This window comes from Taurulus bubalis, assembly GCF_910589615.1.
Source record: "Taurulus bubalis genome assembly, chromosome: 4".
Classification (NCBI taxonomy): domain Eukaryota; kingdom Metazoa; phylum Chordata; class Actinopteri; order Perciformes; family Cottidae; genus Taurulus; species Taurulus bubalis.
The window spans coordinates 25,564,075-25,574,144 of record NC_136592.1 but is presented as its reverse complement, the minus strand read 5'-3'; positions in this window follow the sequence as shown (position 1 = coordinate 25,574,144).

Here is a 10,070-nt window from a genome sequence, read left to right as displayed (position 1 = left end):
CGCACTCTGACGCTTCAATGCCGCTGAGCGTCTGTTGCCCTAGTTTCTGCAGCGTGTGCCGGACCGTTGGCACACGCCGGTGGCTCTTGGGGGTCAAAGAAATTGGCGGCGGAGCCCGTCGGTGAGAGATATTGGCGGTTAGAGAAACCAAAGCGAGGAAAGCAAGCAAATGACTGAAGTCGAGAAGTTAAACACAGTAGGCTCTTTTTCATCTGATCATCTCATCTGGTTTGAAAATGGTGGGCCAACACTGCTTTGTTCCATTAGCTCTGGCTAGTATACCCGCAGTCTGAGGTCTTCAAGGTGACCTTTTTGAATGACCAACTCAGACCACCACCACCACCTCCTGCTACTAACATTAATTTCCTCTCACACACGCACAGAACACACGCGCTAGTTAGCCGAAGTCTTTGCAGTGTGTTCAAGTGCAACTTTTTGGCCAAGCCACAGGCAACGTGAAGGGATGCAACAGTTGGCCTTTGTCGACGCTTATTTGATGTCGGTTTCTGAGCGATTTGACTCTCATTCATTTGAATGGGCCCAGTCCGTCAACCCAGCGAGGTGCCAACACATGTTCCAGCTAAACAATACAGGGTCGTACAGCAAAATAAATTGACAGATTCACCTTTTGCTGAAATAGTTGCTGCTCTGCCAACAATTCTGTTTGAGTGCAACAAAGCATTTTGCTGCGTTTTAGTGCTTTTAAAAGCATTAATGTGTTACTCAAATTGGTTAGTCAACTGATTTAGAAGTCCTATGTCTATTTAGTGATCACTGTCCTGCCTTAACCCTTGTGTTGTCTTGGGGTCAAAATGACCCATCAACACACATACATATACACTCGTACACGGGTCATTTTGACCCCAAGACAACACAAGAGTTAACTAGAAACCTTCCTTCCCCTCTGAATACACTGAATCTGCCAACACTGTGATCTCTGACTATCCTGGTGAGAGAAAAAAAAGAGTCCGATGTTCAATCTTCAACCCAGTTATCAAATACAGCAGTGAAACATCCGTGAAGTATTGTGTTTAAATCTATTTTAAATGTGCTCACAGAGGGGTTTATTGGAGGACAGGATGGCTGACATTTTTTGGTTTTACGCTGCAGTCGTCCTGCCTACCTGCCTGCGTGGAATACAATCTCACCACAGGGCTCGGATAGCTCCACAGATCAATACTGCCAGAGTGGAATGAAACAAATAGTCTCTCTTACCGGATTACTGCAGTGACAGTATTTTGCTTCCATGAGTAAAATGTATTCTCCTCGGCTGCTGGTGAGAGAGAGATGTTAAAACAATAAAGTGGGAGAGTGTGAGTGTGCTCTTGGAGGGCGATATCACATCTCATAAAATTCTGGGGAAACACACGGACACAAATGGGATGGAGGTTGAAGTAGGAAGCTGGTGATATATGTTCATCTCCTTTTATATGACTCAGCAAGCCAGCTCCATTCAGTAAAAGGACAGTATTTTATTCTGCAACCAGAGTATGAGAGGAAGCCGTTTCTTTATTTGGCATTTAAACTGAATTTAGATGGTCGGGTTCATCCAGCGTGCTCATAAACAGTTCAGTTTGTTCGAGTGGAAAAATCACATTATAGTCTAATATGATGTGGAAAAACTGACCAGGGACTTTGCTCACATATTCCTAAGAAAGGCACACACACACACACACACGATAAAAAAGAAAGAAGAAATATGATAAATCCCCCACTATTGTCCCCTTAATCAAAAAAAATGCTTCCTTACTGTTTTTGAAAAGTCCTGTTGGTTTGTTTTTGGCTCAGTGCTCAAGCAAAAAGAAAAATCGACTGAGGCAAAACTTGCTTGCTCCAGAAGTATCAGAAATACTGTGAAATCTTACTTTGACTCGATGCAGTGCCGGTTTATTAAAAAGAGATCTAAAGATATGCAAAGCTCGGAGTTTTCTCCAAAACACAAGATAACTTTTAAAATGTATTCTATGGTTGCTAATCATAAAAGGATGCCCATGTTTCAATGTGCTATTTGCATGAAATGTAAGAAAAGGCAACATTCATGCATTTGTAATAACTGTGTAAAACCCTTGAAGAAGTTGTTGTGTTTTGGGCTGACTGAGGATTAGCTAGTTCAAAACACCTTCTGTCTTTAGGTTTGACATCAGCAAAGTCGAGCCTAAAGCCTAATTAATAGTTCACGAGGGTTCAAATGAAGTCGTTTTTTAATGGCTACCCCCAACTACGCCTGTGATCAGGTCCCCTGGAATCAGCAGCCTTTGCTACGGCATTGTAATCTTAGTTATCCCGAAACTCTGCATCAAAGACAAACTTCCATGCACTCTCTAAAATAACCAAAAGGGACTTGGATTCTGCATTCATGTTGGAAACAAAGATCTAAACCTTTCATTATCTAAACATTTAAAGCTAAGGTGACATTGAAAACACAAGTTGATGCGATTCCCTGGCTCGAGCTTCATGCATTTCTAACTGTACATATTGTACTATAATACACATTGTACATATTTTACACAGCTATGGGGAGCATGTTGTGCATGCACACACCATTTCTCAGAGTATCTCTCTTTGAAGAGACAACTTTGAAAATGATCTTGGTTGCTCCGCACATAAATCCCCTAAACCTAAACAGAACATTCACTTCCCTTCCGCTTTATTTGTATTCATTTACATGCATATGGAGACGATGAGAGACGAAACAGTGAACCTTTGTTGAGAGGGCTGGTGGTGGTGATGCTCTAATGAATGGCTCTCTCATCCCCGAGATGCAGTTTGTGGCTGTGACTTGCAGCCTGTGGTTGACACTTTGGGGTGACACAATGAGACAAGGCTTGTGGAGAGACGGGGAAGAGCGGAGAACCCAGATAAAGCTGCTCCACTGAGCTGCCAGCAGGGGGTCTTTGAGTTGTCTCCAGTAGGGGGGCGGAGGGGGGGATTTTGGGAGGCAGAGCTCGGAGTAAACAGTATCTGCTGAAAAAAACAACAGCAGCAACAACCATACGCCCTAATCAAGTGGCTTTATTGAAATGCAAAGCCTCACTCCTTCAACTCCTCACGAAACAACCCAGTGATTAAAAGTAAAAACACATTATATGCACCATTACTCTACCTAAATGACATGTTTAAACACCAACTAGGATTTTACAACATCATATAATTAGGCATTATTAGTGTCATCGTGAAATATGGCAGGAGTGTAGCGAAAGCTCGGCAGACTAATTACATGAAACAGCACCTCAAAGACACACTGGATTTGAGGCTTCTCTCTCTCTCTGTTCTAATCCATCTATTGCTGCTCTAAATCCCAAACACTGGTTTGTGTCAAACCAAGTGAATTATAAAAAGGGCAACAATCATTGGAGGGAAAGTAGTGAGACAATGTCAAGTGGAATTATTCTGAGAGTCATTTTAAAGTGAAGATTAAAAAAGTAAAAGCATCCACTTTATATAACAATTGCACGATCAACCTTCAATGAAAGGTCATCTATACAATATTCAGAGCGAGACTATTTGCTCTAAAGATCCAGTGGAGTAATGTCGACCCGAGCAAATATTTTTTGTGACCAAATCGTGGAACTACAATTTTCGCTTCCGTCATGTGATGCCATTGGGCCCCAAAAAGACTTTTCCCCAAAAAAACTTACATTGGGAAAAAGATGTCTGTAAGAAAATCCAATACAGAGTTAGTATAGATATGAGAGTGGTATCATCTTCTCATCTAACTCTCACTGAGAAAGCAAGTGAAATATCCCAAAATGTCAAACTAGGAATAAAAGTGTGTGTATGTGTGTGTGTGTGTGTGTGTGTGTGTGTGTGTGTGTGTGTGTGTGTGTGTGTGTGTGTGTGTGTGTGTGTGTGTGTGTGTGTGTGTGTTGAGGCTTCTCAGGCCGTCTGTAATACATGCAGATCAGACCTATTTACTATTTGGTCTGATCCTTTCCCTTTGAAGCTGTTAACAGTAAAATCAGGTCAGATCTCCAGGCTCTGCAAACACAGGTTGAAGTACAACACCACACAGTATCGCACAGAAATAGGAATCATCTGCCACACCTGCCACACAGCATGGCTGTAAACAATGCATTGTTTCTAAAGTCTCAGCACTGAGGTCTTATTTCACTTGTTGGCTTCGAATCCTCCTGGTTCTTTACAGCCTGTCAGGTCTCCTCCAGCACCGCTGACACAAGAAGAAGAAGAAGAAGAAGAAGAAGAAGAAGAAGAACAAGAAGAAGAAGAAGAAGAAGAAGAAGAAGAAGAAGAAGAAGAAGAAGAAGAAGAAGAAGAAGAAGAAACTCTCTACTGGGACTTTTTTTTTCTTGCTGCAGCTGTGTGTAGTCCCTGATCAGATTTGATGCAAACATCCAGAGGAGTCTTTATTGGAAGGAATAACAACCACCTCAATATGCAATATGGAAACCAATCAGAAAGTACAAAAATAACTAAAAAAACATGCTTGATTCAGCGGGTTTAATCATCTATTGATCACGCATTTGCAGAGCTGAAGTGGGGTGTAACTAATAAAGTCTGGATTTGCAGTGCTAACAGGCATTTTGATTACAATCCTTGATAAAACAGATTTATGTCCCCTGTTGCTTTGAAGTCTCCACTCAGGCACAAACACTAGTTACTGAAAGAGGACTGAAGGTTACAACGAGCGAGCGGCCATGAATTAATAAAAGAGCCTTTAGCTTGTGGACCTTGACATGGTCCGTAGGCAGGGGAGCAAAGAGACTGGCTCTTTTCACGAGGCTGCTCGCTTAGAAACATGCTGCTCAGTGAAGTCTGTGTACACAGTTCTCTAGTCCACTAATGCTACATAAACAACACTTAAAGCTGCATTCAGTTCTGATGCCACTTGGGAACAGAAATCCACAATAAGCTGAAAATAGTCACATACATTTGATGTATTCTGGTCTCACAAAGTTCCAGGGTAATGTGCAGCAGACATATTTACTCTTTTAGCTCTGCTTTGGCCTCTACCGATTCCTGCTAAAGGCTCCACTTGGTTCACCAGGTAGGAACTAACTGTGTCCGTTACAGCAGAAAAGAGGTGAATGAGAGCAGTAAAGTTTGGGGTAATAAAACCAAAACGACAAGCTGAAAGACATTAAAATACTCCATACATTTCTCAGCATGATCATCACTACAAGCAACCCCTTTCACATTACACAGAAGTATTACACACTGTTCATATAGACATATTGATTAGTACAGCCTTAAAAACAACAACAAGAAAACAAGTTGTTAGTTTTCTGTCATCACCTGTCATGTTTTATCTTGAGGTAGGATTGATAAGACTCATACCCGACTGAAAGCAACCGCTTTGTCATAAATAAATACGGACATGAAGCGGTCCTTCCTCCTTTAGTGCCATTCGATCCATCATAAGTAATGACAGCGCGCGGGCCTTGTGTTTAAAGTCATGCCTTATTAATCTCTAATAAGAAAAACTTTACTTTGCGCCTCTGGTCAGGGCACCGTGTCGATAGAGGTTAGATTCCTGCTGAAAATTCCTGGAGAGAAAATATCTAATGAGATCCAGCTCATCTCTGGTTACTGTCAACATTTTCTGCGGAGGGATGTCTGAATGTTTCTCGTATCCTCTGATTTGTAGATTTTTCCACATAAAAACCAGCAAATCAATTTTATATGTGTAGTAGAAAATGCCAAACTGTCTTACATGCTTATGAAAAGCTCAAATAGGATTTACTCAGGACTAAGATTTACCCTTTTCAGGCTCCACCAATGTTGATATGTTTGTCATATATGTTTTTCTTTCATCCCAGGAGCCCTGCAGATGGTAGCTTTAAGGATAATACTGGTTTTATAAGTGTAGTACTTTAACTAAATCCGACAAATAGATCAAAACCAAACAATGCGTTAGTCCAAGCTCCCTTCCTTCCCACTGAAGTTGTAAATCATAAAATGTGAACATACATTAGAACTATTTCCAATGCTAAATAATGTCCTAAAACAGCTGGGCACTGTAGTTTATGAGCACATGTTACTCAAACAGGAATAAATAGTGCATTTGTTCGGAACTTTCAGTGAAATAATACACATTTGGTGCATTGGCGTCCATTTAAATATGACAGTTGGATTTGACTCAAGATAAACTACAGTGCCCATGTTCATGGTAATGAAAGATCATGTATCCCCATTTCATGGACTTATGTGATTTTAATAGTTTGTGGACAACGTTAGAGTTCTATGACACAGATGAGATATATCCGGCATTGAATGCACAGACAGCATTTGTTTAAATGGTCAATTCATTGATGGTTTTGGTCTTTTCATGGGAACTGTTTGCAATAAGAAAAATATGAAATATCACCGCACTAAAGTGGGTTACTAGTCTGATGGTCCTGTAGCTTCGCAACTGCCTTCACACCTTTCCAGTATTGGATCAGTGGGAGGGCTGCAGCCGACAATTTGTGAAACCTTCTGAACGCGACAATCTGACATTCACATCCACTGTTCTTCCACAGTTTGTGATCGTTTCAAAATGTGTACCGTTCTCCCCGTATTCAAGCACCATAGAGTCTTCCCTCTTTCTTGATTGGTCAGTTGGTCAGACCCTTAATGCTCCTCGACCTGTAAAAGCTAACATGTTTAAATTTCAGGGATCCATTCGCAGAGATTTTATTTGACCACGTGTGCAGGAAATAAAGACTCTGTAAAACATCAACTTGACATGCATCAATTCTAAACCAGGTTCCTATCCGACACAGCACATTACTTGCTCGCTGTGCTGAGGTTTCTTCAGGCTGGAGGAGCACATCTGAACCCCCGTGGTGAGCTGCATGCAGGCTGCATAAATATGTTGCTATATAAGTGCCCTCAAATTTTAATGACGCTAGTTTTACTCTTCAAAACAAGTGCAATCTTTGAAATAGGATTGATGGGCTCGTGACTGAACCCTCAATTTCGACGTTACATTAATACGGCAATGGTGCCGCATGGAAATGTGTAAATTGATATGGGAGGAATGCTTGATTTATTACAACGGTTTCTATTAGACAGGTGCACAACGTGTTTTCCAAACGGGAAGACTCTGCTTCATTCAGATAATTTCATAAATCTCACTCATGCACAGAGTGAAAAATGATCTTAAGATACCATTAAAAATTCATCAGAGTGTGAGGGTTCCAGTCATTTCTGCGCATAACATCAGCTGAATTCAGGATGTAAAATGAGAAAACTCCTATTGAGATATTGATCAATCATTTTGCGTTCAGGCTAACATGCGGATAGACTCACTTAAAGAGTGACCTAAAAAGATATCAGAGATGCTTACGTTGATGGAGTAGCAGGAATCATGTGACCGTCACACTGCCGTCACCTTGCACTGAGAACTCCTCTTTTTCTTCCCCGCCTCATCCATCATCTGACGCTGATGATCTGCGGATGGTCAAATAATCAGGATGGATCAACATCAGGTTACTGCAAATTTGGCAGGGCCTCCTTGTGATAACAAGCAGCATTAATCTTTTTTTTCAGAATTTGTAATCTGTTAAATTTAGATGCTATGTGATTAAAAAGAATATTCCACAGGGTTGTGGTTTATATGTCAGGAGAGTGGGCGAGAGGCAGCAGGGGAAGGAGCCAACTGCAGTCAGTCTAGGCAGCCAGGAAGAGTTACGTGGTTTTATAAAAATGGGGAGAAATTAAAAGCTTTCAACCAGCTTCCAGCTTCCAGCTTCTAGGTTCTAGATTCTAGGTTCTAGATTCTAGGTTCCAGGTTCCAGGTTCCATCACAAACTCACTGAAAATTTAAAAACCTTGATCTGGATCAAAGTGGTGGACTTACCGACCATTACGCCATGCTGCTAGCGAGCTAAAGAGACAGTAGTCATAACAAAAAAACAGTTTACTGTTGACAGATCTATTTCCTCCAAAAACAGTGCACAAAAGAAATTGTAAGAGCTGCTCACAACAACAAAAAATAATCCAATAACACCTCAGAAAACACACAAACATAATAATGCTTTTACTTTTTGGAAAAACAGTTAATTGTCTCATCTGGTAGCATTAAACTGTCGTGATGTGTATTTCTTGTATAACAACCAAACAAAACAACAATACACAATATGTAGAATGAAAATGGGACACAGCTTGTGGGTTAAAGTTCAGACCAAACTGGACACAAATGACATGTACTGTAACCGAGGTAACTGAAGAGCAAAAGGAAATACGGGTTGAATACTTTCAGCCTTGCCAGGTGGCCGGTCCTGAGCTTGATACCTGAGACCTCGTGATTATCTGGGGAACTATTTAAAAGAGCCAGACGAGGGGCAGGCTGTGGATGAGGAGGTGCAGAGAGAATTATAGCCTGTTTTATGTGACCTACAAGTTGAAAGCTATTCGGTTATACGCTAGAACTGCAAAGTAGGAAGAGGGGTTGAAGGTTAACAGCAAGGCTGATCTAAGATCCACACAGCCAGAATCCTCAAATATCAATGTCACGGTAATTCAAATAAGAAAGATTAAGGGGGAGAGAGGAGATAAAAAGGTCTCCTTCTTTTTCACAAGTAAGGCTTCCGTCGGCTCTGACAAAAACACCAAAAACAACAAAAACACCTCCTGCTGAAACCTTATCAACGTTATAAAGATAAACTCGAGATGGGAGTTTAAAGGCATACACAACACAACACACAACACAACATTCAAAGTAGGCCCCTCCTCCACCAGAAGCACACGCCCCCTCACAGCTGTTGCCAGAAGAAGAGCCCAGCATAACCACCTGCAGAAACTAAAGTGAAAGCCAACCCCAGACTCTCTCTCTCATTTTGGAACAAACTTTGTCCGCTTGACCTTTTTCCTCGCTATCTTTGCATTTTAGTAGCTTCCTCTTGGATGCGTTGGTGGCTACACACCCAGTATCCAGTCCACTTCCAGAAACGTCCCGAAAATCTGCAAAATAGAAAGAAAATACGAAAATACAGGCAGAAGGCCGACAACTCCACCCACTTCTAGCGTGTGAGAAGTGATGATTGTTGAGAGGGATTTCTTTTGTAACAGTCTATTGTTCTTGACAGTACACAACAGGAGAAGACATTGGATGTATTTAGGCCGATTAATAGAAGTTACAACTGTATACAGAATCTGAATCAGCCTTGCATTCCCTGGAGTCAGAGAACTTGAAATGAAACCTCCACGAGGTCGCCTACTGAGACGCCTCCACGGGCGATTTGAATTGTAGAAGGACGAGAAATGGAAAAGCAATCTTCTACAGCTGCACTGAAAAATAACTGCAGCAGGAGCAGTAAATTACAGCCATCAGCTGGCGTGTAAAAGTTACGACCACGGGCATTTCAGGCATGCAAAGTTTAACTAGGACCTAATGAAAAAACTACTGCTTTTGGCAATAATAGCAACACATGTAGATTCTATTGTCCATCATAAAGAGGCTACGATGAGGAAGGACGATCAATGACCACATGATGCATCTTTAGGACCAAATAATAGTGTCGTGTTTGGATTTTAATGAAAGATTGTATCAGTATCACACTCCAGGAAGATAGAGACAGAGAACAATGGCAGTATTATGAGGGATTAAATAATTAGCACAATGCTTTTTTCCCGCTTTATATATAATTCTGTATGTTTTATAGGTGTACGGATTCAATTTAGGCTTAGTGGAATCTAAACTTGAAAAATATTGAAATTCTGCAAATGTCTTCTCTGAACATCCAAATCATTTTCACATCATTTTCATTTAATGATGTGTGTGTGTTTTTTTAACGTTTATATTCCACTGAGCTTAATAACTTGACTCCATGAATGATTCCGCCTCGGTGGACGGGAAATCGTTGAGTCTGAAATTGTGGGGTTCAGTTTGAGGAGATAAATGGTGTCAATAAAGCTATTTTAAAATTGTTCACTTTAGTCTTCACTCTCCCACTTGGGAAATGTATTTTTTGAAGCATTGCAAAAACAGGCACATTGAAACAGACGCGCACGCCCACACACACACACACACACACACACACACACACACACACACACACCGTTATATTTAATATATGCTTGTACAGCAGGAGGGATGACTGTTCATATTTCCTATGAGCAATTTGACA